Genomic DNA, 8,261 nt, shown 5'->3' with positions numbered 1-8,261 from the left:
ACCAGGGTGATTGACAAAATATTCAAATCTTTCTGCTTCAAAAATTAAAATGTACTATTGACCTTTATTTTCAGGTCCTATTCACATGAAATTCAAATATTTCTCAAGAGAGTTGCCTGATTTCAAAGAGTATGTGTACACAGCTAAGTGTACCAGAGGTATCCCGAAATAGCTACCTCACATCTTTTGAACCCGTCCACTATTTTGAAATATATTGGATGCGCTATTTCGCCATCCCTGTAAACCTCATTCTACGAGGAGTGAGGGATGGCTCGAAATAGCACTATTTCCAAATTTGGCGCTGTGTAGACAGCACCAAATGATTAAATAAGCTATTTCGAAATAGACTCAAAATAAGCTACGCAATTTGCATAGCATAGCATAAATTGCGTATCTTATTTCGAGTTTCAGGTGCTGTGTAGACGCACCCTACGAGGGCAATTTCGAATTTAAACAGTCTGAATAGTATTTTCCAACCCCAGTATATTTTGGTGTGGGTAGTTGTTTTTATTCCTTGTTGTACAGATGCTGGTATATTGTCATTTGGTTATTTCAAATGAGTCATCAATTTTTGTAAGGCTGTCCTGTTGATTAGACTATGTTAAATGTTAAATATCAAAACAGTGAATATGCAAAATGAATATATTCTAAAAATGCAGACTCATAGATCCACAGGCTTAGAAGGGAGCACAAAAGCCATGGTGTTACATTTGCAAAAGTTAGGAGACAAAGTCATCATATGGACACAAAGGTTTTTTGTTTGTTTGTTTGATGGGCACGTTGTTAAGGTTCCTAACCCCAAAGAGTGACAGTCCCTAATATCCAGGTTTGCAGGTTTTTCCTCAATGCTATTAGAAAAGAACATAAGAACTATCCTGTACCCACCCACTATCATATCTTCAAGCTGAGAATTAAAACAGAGATTGCATCAAGTTTAAAGATGGAGCTTAGTGAGTTTAAGCAGGATGATATGATGGAGTTGCCTAGGACATTGATTCAGGAAGGCTCATCCAGTCTGTTACAGGTCAAGCATTCTCTGCCTTGGCACCTCTTCCTGGTAGCTCCAGGGAATTAGTTTGATCATCAGCAGGGTGCCTCCTCCTAGCTGGCATCTCCCCCATCTGTGCGCCACGCTCTCGCTCTGGACCTGCATTGCTCCGTAACCATGGCATCCCCTCCAGCAGTGCCCACTAAAGTGGTCTCTTGCCCCCCCCCTTCTGAAGGAGATGTATTGGCATTCCTTAGTCTCTACTGCCTCTGTGGCCAGCTGTGGTCTCCAAGCCTAACCCCTCTGTCTCAAGGACAAGCTACAGTTTGTATGGGCCATGCTTTGATGGCAAGGTGAGATGGAAAGGGAAAGGGGAGGACTCAGGCCTGCCCACTAATCTGGGTCCCAGCCTAGGGACCCTCTGGCAGCAACCTTTTCTGGCCCTCCTGAACTCTCTTTTAATGCCACTTGTTCCCTGGGCCACTTGCCCTGTGACCCCTGCACCAACTTGGCCCTTGTCACAAAGCCAGCAGCCTGGCAGGTATCAGGTTGAATCCTTTGTCCTTAGCTCCCCTTACCCTGCCCAGCACTGTTCTACAGTGCTTTTCGGGGAATTGGTTCTGCACCCTGGTCAAGACCAAACCAGACCGGACCACCCCCCACTCAATCTCTGCTGAACAGCTCCTTATATACGGAGCTGCTTCAGCATGCCACCCTCTGGTTGGCTCCTTACAAGCTCCTCTCTGATTGGCCAGGGCTCTGCACAGGCTCCTTCCAGCCTGTTTTAACCTCTTCTGGCCAGTGTGTGGCCGTCCCATGGATGCTCTGGAGCGGAACACTCGCAGAAAGCTAAGCTCACCACTACCATCATCTGCAGGGTGCCACAATCAAGACTCACAATTTTTCATCCTAGCTCTACCACTCCTTCATTGTAGGGTCTTGGGCAAGCAACCTTCCCTGAGCAGTAATGGAACAGATTATCAGCTAGTATAAAGAGGCAGAGCTCCAGTGGCTTCAATGGATTTCTGCCCATTACACCAGCTAAGGATTTGGCCCACTAGGTACTAGCCATAATAGAATAATCCTACTACTCAGGCTCCTTGAAGAAATAACTAATCCTTGCCACGTGTCATAAAAATATTCAAGTGCCAAGTGTGGTTGCCTATAGATTTGGAATAGCAGATCTTAAACAGAGTGACCAAGCAGTAATCAGCCCAGAATGCTGTGTTTGTCAAGGACTAAAATGTGCGCAATAAGGGTGTGTGCACACATGCGTCATAACCTCTACCATACTCCCAGCCAGTTTTATTTTGTTAGCTAACAAGGAAACTAAACTGACAGGGTTTCTGCTTATTAAGTACTTCCAAGAACAACCATTTTCTCCTCATTTTCATTTCTGACCACTCACAAGAAGTGAGCTGTTTATATAGATCTAATGCCGGCATGATAAGCATACCCCCTTTTCTTCATGGCGCTGATCCAAGCCCTACTTAAGTTAATTGGGTTTTCCTATTGCCTGCATGTGAATCAATCCCCATGTGCATTCCCAGATCTCAGGAGGACCAGCATTCTGGGTTTAGTGGGACAGGTCACCCAGCCAAATACAGGGTTGTAAGACTGTTGTAGCCTTTCTTCCCCTTCCCCACAGAGGCTGGCTGTTTCTGGTGTATTGGTGAGTTGTACCCATACAAATTAGAGAAGGGTGTTCAATTTTTGGCTTTTCAGCTTTGAAATACTTTAACTATATTCAGTGAGACCATCATCTAGATTGTTTACACTTTATATAGCCTCCTGGTGACAGTCTGATGACTGTGGTGACAGTATAAGGAATGTCTGCACATTTTCAAAGGACCACAAAAGGGTTATTTTGTTAATGTTCATGGGCCTTAACCTGTGAAAACTCTACCCCGTTGCTGCACATTTACTTTCGCGGTTTATTGGTCTTTGGAGAAACCTTGCATGACAGGCTCAATTGCCTGTTGTTTGAATCTGAAGATACATAAAATGAGTGTGCATCCCTGAAGAGAGATATTTAAATTCGTCTCTTAACAATCTTTTCCTCTCTTTAATTACAGAGTTCAAGCCAATCTCTCCACATTACACACACACACGCACACACAGAGTTTTTCCAATAATAAACACTGACATCTTACTGAGTCACTCTAAACCATCACCGTTTTCTTCCATAAAAGGCAGTGTTTCAAAAGATTCAAAACTCCAACTAAGGGCAGTCTGTGAAGAGCTTCAAAAAGATCTCCCCAAACTAAGTGATTGGGCAACAAAATGGCAAATGAAATTTTAATTTTGATAAATGTAAAGTTATGCACATTGGAAAAAAAATAATCCCAACTATATATACACAATATGATGGGGACTAATTTATCTACAATTATTCAAGAGAGAGATCTTGGAGTCATTGTGGATAGTTCACTGAAAACTTCCACTTAGTGTGCAGAGCAGTCAAAAAAATAAATAGAATGTTAGGAATCATTACAAAAGGGATAGAGAATAAGACAGAAAACATCTTATTGCCTCTCTATAAAACCACGACATGCCCACATCTTGAATATTGCATACAGATGTGGTCGCCTCATCTCAAAAAGATACATCGGCATTGGAAATGGTTCAGAAAAGGGCAACAAAAATTATTAGAGATTTGGAACAGGTCCCATACGAAGAGAGATTAAAAAGACTTGGACTTTTCAGCTTAGAAAAGAGGAAACTAAGGGGGGATATGACAGAGGTCTATAAAATCATGACTGGTGAGGAAAAAGTGAATAAGGTTAAGTTATTTACTTGTTCGCACAATATAAGAACGAGGGGTCGACAAATGAAATTAATTGGCATTAGGTTTAACACAGACAAACGGAAGCTTTTCTTCACTCAGCGCATTGGCAACCTGTGGAACTCTTTGTCAGAGGATGCGGTGAAGGCTTGGACTTTAACAGGGTTCCAAAAAAAGCTAGATACATTCATGGAGGTTAGGTCCACCAATGGCTATTAGCAGGGCCCGCCAAGCTGCGCTGTCCAGCATTCTGTGCATACGCATCCAGAATAATTTCATTTTCAAAAGATCCTCTTTGGACAGCTTAGGTAGAATGCCACAGCGATGACCCTCCCCCAACCTGGTCTGAAATGTCAGAAAAAAACAATTGTGGGTTTAACTTACCATTCTCTCTTCAAGTCTTTCACTGAACTTAAACTGGCTGTGTCTGGGGAACTTCTGTGGCCGGAAGTGTCCTTCTAGCAATAGGCTGCAGAACAGTTTTCAATGTATTGTTTTATGTCCTTGAAATTCTGAACGGGATGTGTGCACGCTCATGGCCTGAGACATCTGAGACAGCGACCATCTGTGTCTTGTCTGCTTTCAAACCCAGCAACCTCCACAGACTGTAGTGTCTCGGCAGCTTCCCCATACTGCAGTAGAAGTCTGGGTCATTGCACCACCAGCTGGCCAACAGAAAGGCAAGATGAGAGGCAAGCAGAAATTCTCAGACTGGCTGCACACCTTGAAGACAGGATTTCTGTGCAGGAGCTGACAGTCACTTCACAGTTCCCTGAGGAGGAATGGAAATTAAGGGAGAAAGCATTGCAGAAACTAGCATGGGCATCTGCTTTCATGGATGCCTGCAAGACTGTAGGCTCCCGCTGTGCTCACCCCAAGCCCCTTCACAGTGAGAGTCCCCTTCTCAATGCAACACGCGGCAGGCCAGAAACAGTTTGGACAATCCTATAGGTGGATGAGCCATGTACCCTTCAGTGGACGGCTGGGCCAAATGTCCTCCACGAAGTCCCCATGCTTAGCCACTTCCTCTGTTTATCGCCAGTCTCGAATCCTGGTGCCCAGGGTATATGCAAACATGCAAGGATGGGAAAAGAGAACAGGGGGCTAAGGGCCATGCCCTGGTCAACAGTTTCAATCTTGGAAATTGTTTCACTGTGTGCTCTTGTTCATGCATTTTGTTCAAGGGTTTGGGTTACTGGAGTTTTAGTGTATTGGAAGCTGGCCTGCCTGGCAGTGATCTAATAGAGTGCCTTTTTAGTAAATGTTCAGAAATAAAGGTTTTTCTTTTATCGAAGAAATGGTATTACCATCACTTTGCCACCACACATAATGTCTATTTCAAATACTAGAGATAAACACCTCGGGGAGAAATCAAGTTGTAGGCAAACAATTTATTTCACAGTACAGAGAGCTAAATTCAGAGCTCTCTCCCCACTGCCATTTCGTAAGTGATCATGTCATTCACAAGTACAATGACTGCCTTAATATGCCTTGAACTCCTAATTGTACTGTTCTCCCACTTCCATGGGCCCATGAAAGTCTATGAGGTGGGAGTGCAGAACAGCTCTAATTTCTGTTGCCTGGGTGCACACAGCTCCAGCTGTAGTTGCTGAACATTCTGGCTAAGGACCAGTGTAGCAACCTATCACTGTGTTGGGTCCTTTGAGAGAGAAATGGCTTACCTTTGGCTTCACAAAGCTTGTGAAGCACAGCAAGCTGCAATGAGGACAACGCTGAGGCTGATGGAAACCAGATGGGTCTGAAGACAGCACCAGCAGGATTTCAGTCTGTTAAACATGTTCAGCCACCATCCCACACTTGCTGGGAGGTAATTAAACTTTATTTTCCCAGGCTTCTGAGATCAGGACCTAATTTCATAAGCCAAGGCAAAAGAGGGGCAAGTGGAATCCCCAAGAAGAACAGTGGAAACAGTAATTACATTCATAACAATGTCATTGGGTGGGAAGAGTCGCCCAATCTGTTCTTGAATGCAGGCTCTTGAGAGGCAGAAAACAGTGGTATCGTGTATTTTTCTGGTACAGCCCATGCTGATATTCATAAACCAACCTCTGTGGTGCACAAGGGCCCACATACAAGTAGTACTCCTTTCAGTATATGTATTCATGTGCTCTTTGAGGCAGGCAAATGAATTCTGTCAGTGATCCCACAGCAGTTTAGAAACCCCATTCTCTCAAACCCAGCAATTACCTCAGGAATATTCTTTTATGCCCACCACCTTGGGTAAACTGCATGCTTGAGTGCCTCAGAAACGCAACCCACTTTACCCACAGTTGACTTTCCAACACCAAACTCATTGACAGTGGACCTGTACCAGTTTGGGGTAGCCCGTTTCCAGATGGTTAGAGGAACCTGCTTCCAGACCAGCATGACCACCCCCCTACCTGCATCTTGATGCTAGAGAGTTGGGGCAAGCTGCTCAAATAGCTCCAGAAATTTAGCAGGTTTTTTTTTTAAACAAAAGTGCTAAACCCACTAGGGGGTTTCCCAGGTGGGCATGACAATGTGTGTAAACAGACATCTCAGAATAGGGCCACTGTGTTATCATTTGAAATACATCTGAGGGTCACCCTGTTCCAATACACCAGCCAAGATTTACTAATATTTATACATGGCCAACTTCAGAATTTCACATACAACGATAGCACATACAATCCAATGAGCTATTAGCATCTAGCAGATCAAGCCTTTTAGAATGATACTTCACAAGGTATACTTTGTACAAAACAGCTCACAATTATATGGCAGTGGTGAATATGGAGGTGCCAGGGGCTACTTCCTTTCCATAAAAAACTGAACACATGCTAAATCATATATCCACATACAGGGTGGAAACCCCTTACCATATTTACCTTTGCTTGTGATCCTCTTGCAGAACATCTGGTCCATGTAAGAGGCATCAGCCGCTCTGCTGATTGTCATGAGCAGCACCAGACTATTAGTCTGCCATGGCTATATCCTGCTCTTCCTCCTCCTTCTCCATGCTTACCTCCATCAGGTGCCTGCAATGGGTCAGAACACACTGCAGGAATGTCCACCAGCATCTCACAGAAGTCCCACCTATTTCCTTAAAAGAGAAAAGTGCAAATGAGAGAAGCTCTTCCGGAGTGACTGCCCCACATTGCTGACTCTTGTTATTGGGAGTCCACAGACCAAAACGGTAGGATGTGGTGAAGGGCTGCTTAAACCTCCAGCCCTTGACCATCAAGTTTTCCCCATGCACAGAGCTAGAGCAGCCACATTTTGGGAGGGCACTGGGAATTTTAGGATATGGTGGTTGGCCTTAGGCCTGCGTGCTGCCCTATGGATGCTAGACCCCCAGGCTGGAACCTGGTTTCAAAAATTCTCAGTCTCGAGTCTGCATAGATGCTCAAGCACTGTGTTCTCAAACTCAAGGCACTCAAGGCACCCGTGGGCTTTTATTGAAGTGCAGACATACTTTCTATGAGCAAGCGTATCAAATGTGAACTAAAACCCTTCATCCACATCCCTATCAAAATGCAGTCAAGTGTCTCTGCCAAGGGACTGGAGCTGATCCAGTGCCCATGGAGATCACTCTGCGATGAAATGGGAAACTTTCCGGAATAGCTTTACAAATCCTCTGTCTGCCTCATCTTCCCTTGTATTGTTGTGTCATTAGCCAATGGGTGAGAAAGGATTGTTTGCTCCCAAGGCAGGGTAAGAGGCATAAACATGAATCTCACCTCACGTCTGATGCTAAATGGGTCATAGCAAAAAAAGACTGGCTGAGGCTGACTCCACATCAAAGGAGAATCCATGAAGACAATGGCAAAGCCAGTCACAGGGACACTGACACCTAGTAAAGGATGACCCGCAAGGGGAGAAATTTCCCAACCTTTCAGCGGGGAAGCTGAGCCACATCTCCCAGTTTGAGAACAAAGGATTGGAAAGGTGGGAGATGACAGGAGAAAGGTTGGCTGCTGGAAGGAGTCAGGGATTTCATTTGGAGTCAGATGGAGAGAGACGTGACTGGAGGGGTCTACAACTTCTTCAAGTCCCTGGGCCAGGTGTAGGGAATGGCCTGGCTTTGTGCTCCCGTAAGGGGTGGAGCCTTGGGCAGAAGGGGGGGCAGGATAGGATTAGGGCTAACAGTAGCAGCGATGGCGGCTGGGAGCCATGAACTCCTTTGAATCAACTGGCCCCAGGTCAACGGCCTCTTTTTCCCCTCCTGTCGGTGAGCCTGGATATGGTACTGGAACAATGAGGTTCACTGTAGCTGATCTGGGCTCTGCACTAACCTGAGTGATCTAGGCTTTAGCTTCCAGTTCACTATGTATGTCTACACTGCACAGCTATTTCGGGATACCAAAGGAATCCCAAAATAGCTACCTCGCATCTTAACAAGCTGCCCATTATTTCAAAATATTTTTTCAAAATAACAGATGTGCTATTTCAGCATCCCTGTAATCCTTGTTCCACAAGGGTTAAGAGATGTCTCAAAATAGTGTG

This window comes from Pelodiscus sinensis, chromosome 8 (assembly GCF_049634645.1).
Source record: "Pelodiscus sinensis isolate JC-2024 chromosome 8, ASM4963464v1, whole genome shotgun sequence".
Classification (NCBI taxonomy): domain Eukaryota; kingdom Metazoa; phylum Chordata; order Testudines; family Trionychidae; genus Pelodiscus; species Pelodiscus sinensis.
Note: the sequence above shows the minus strand (reverse complement) of the source record.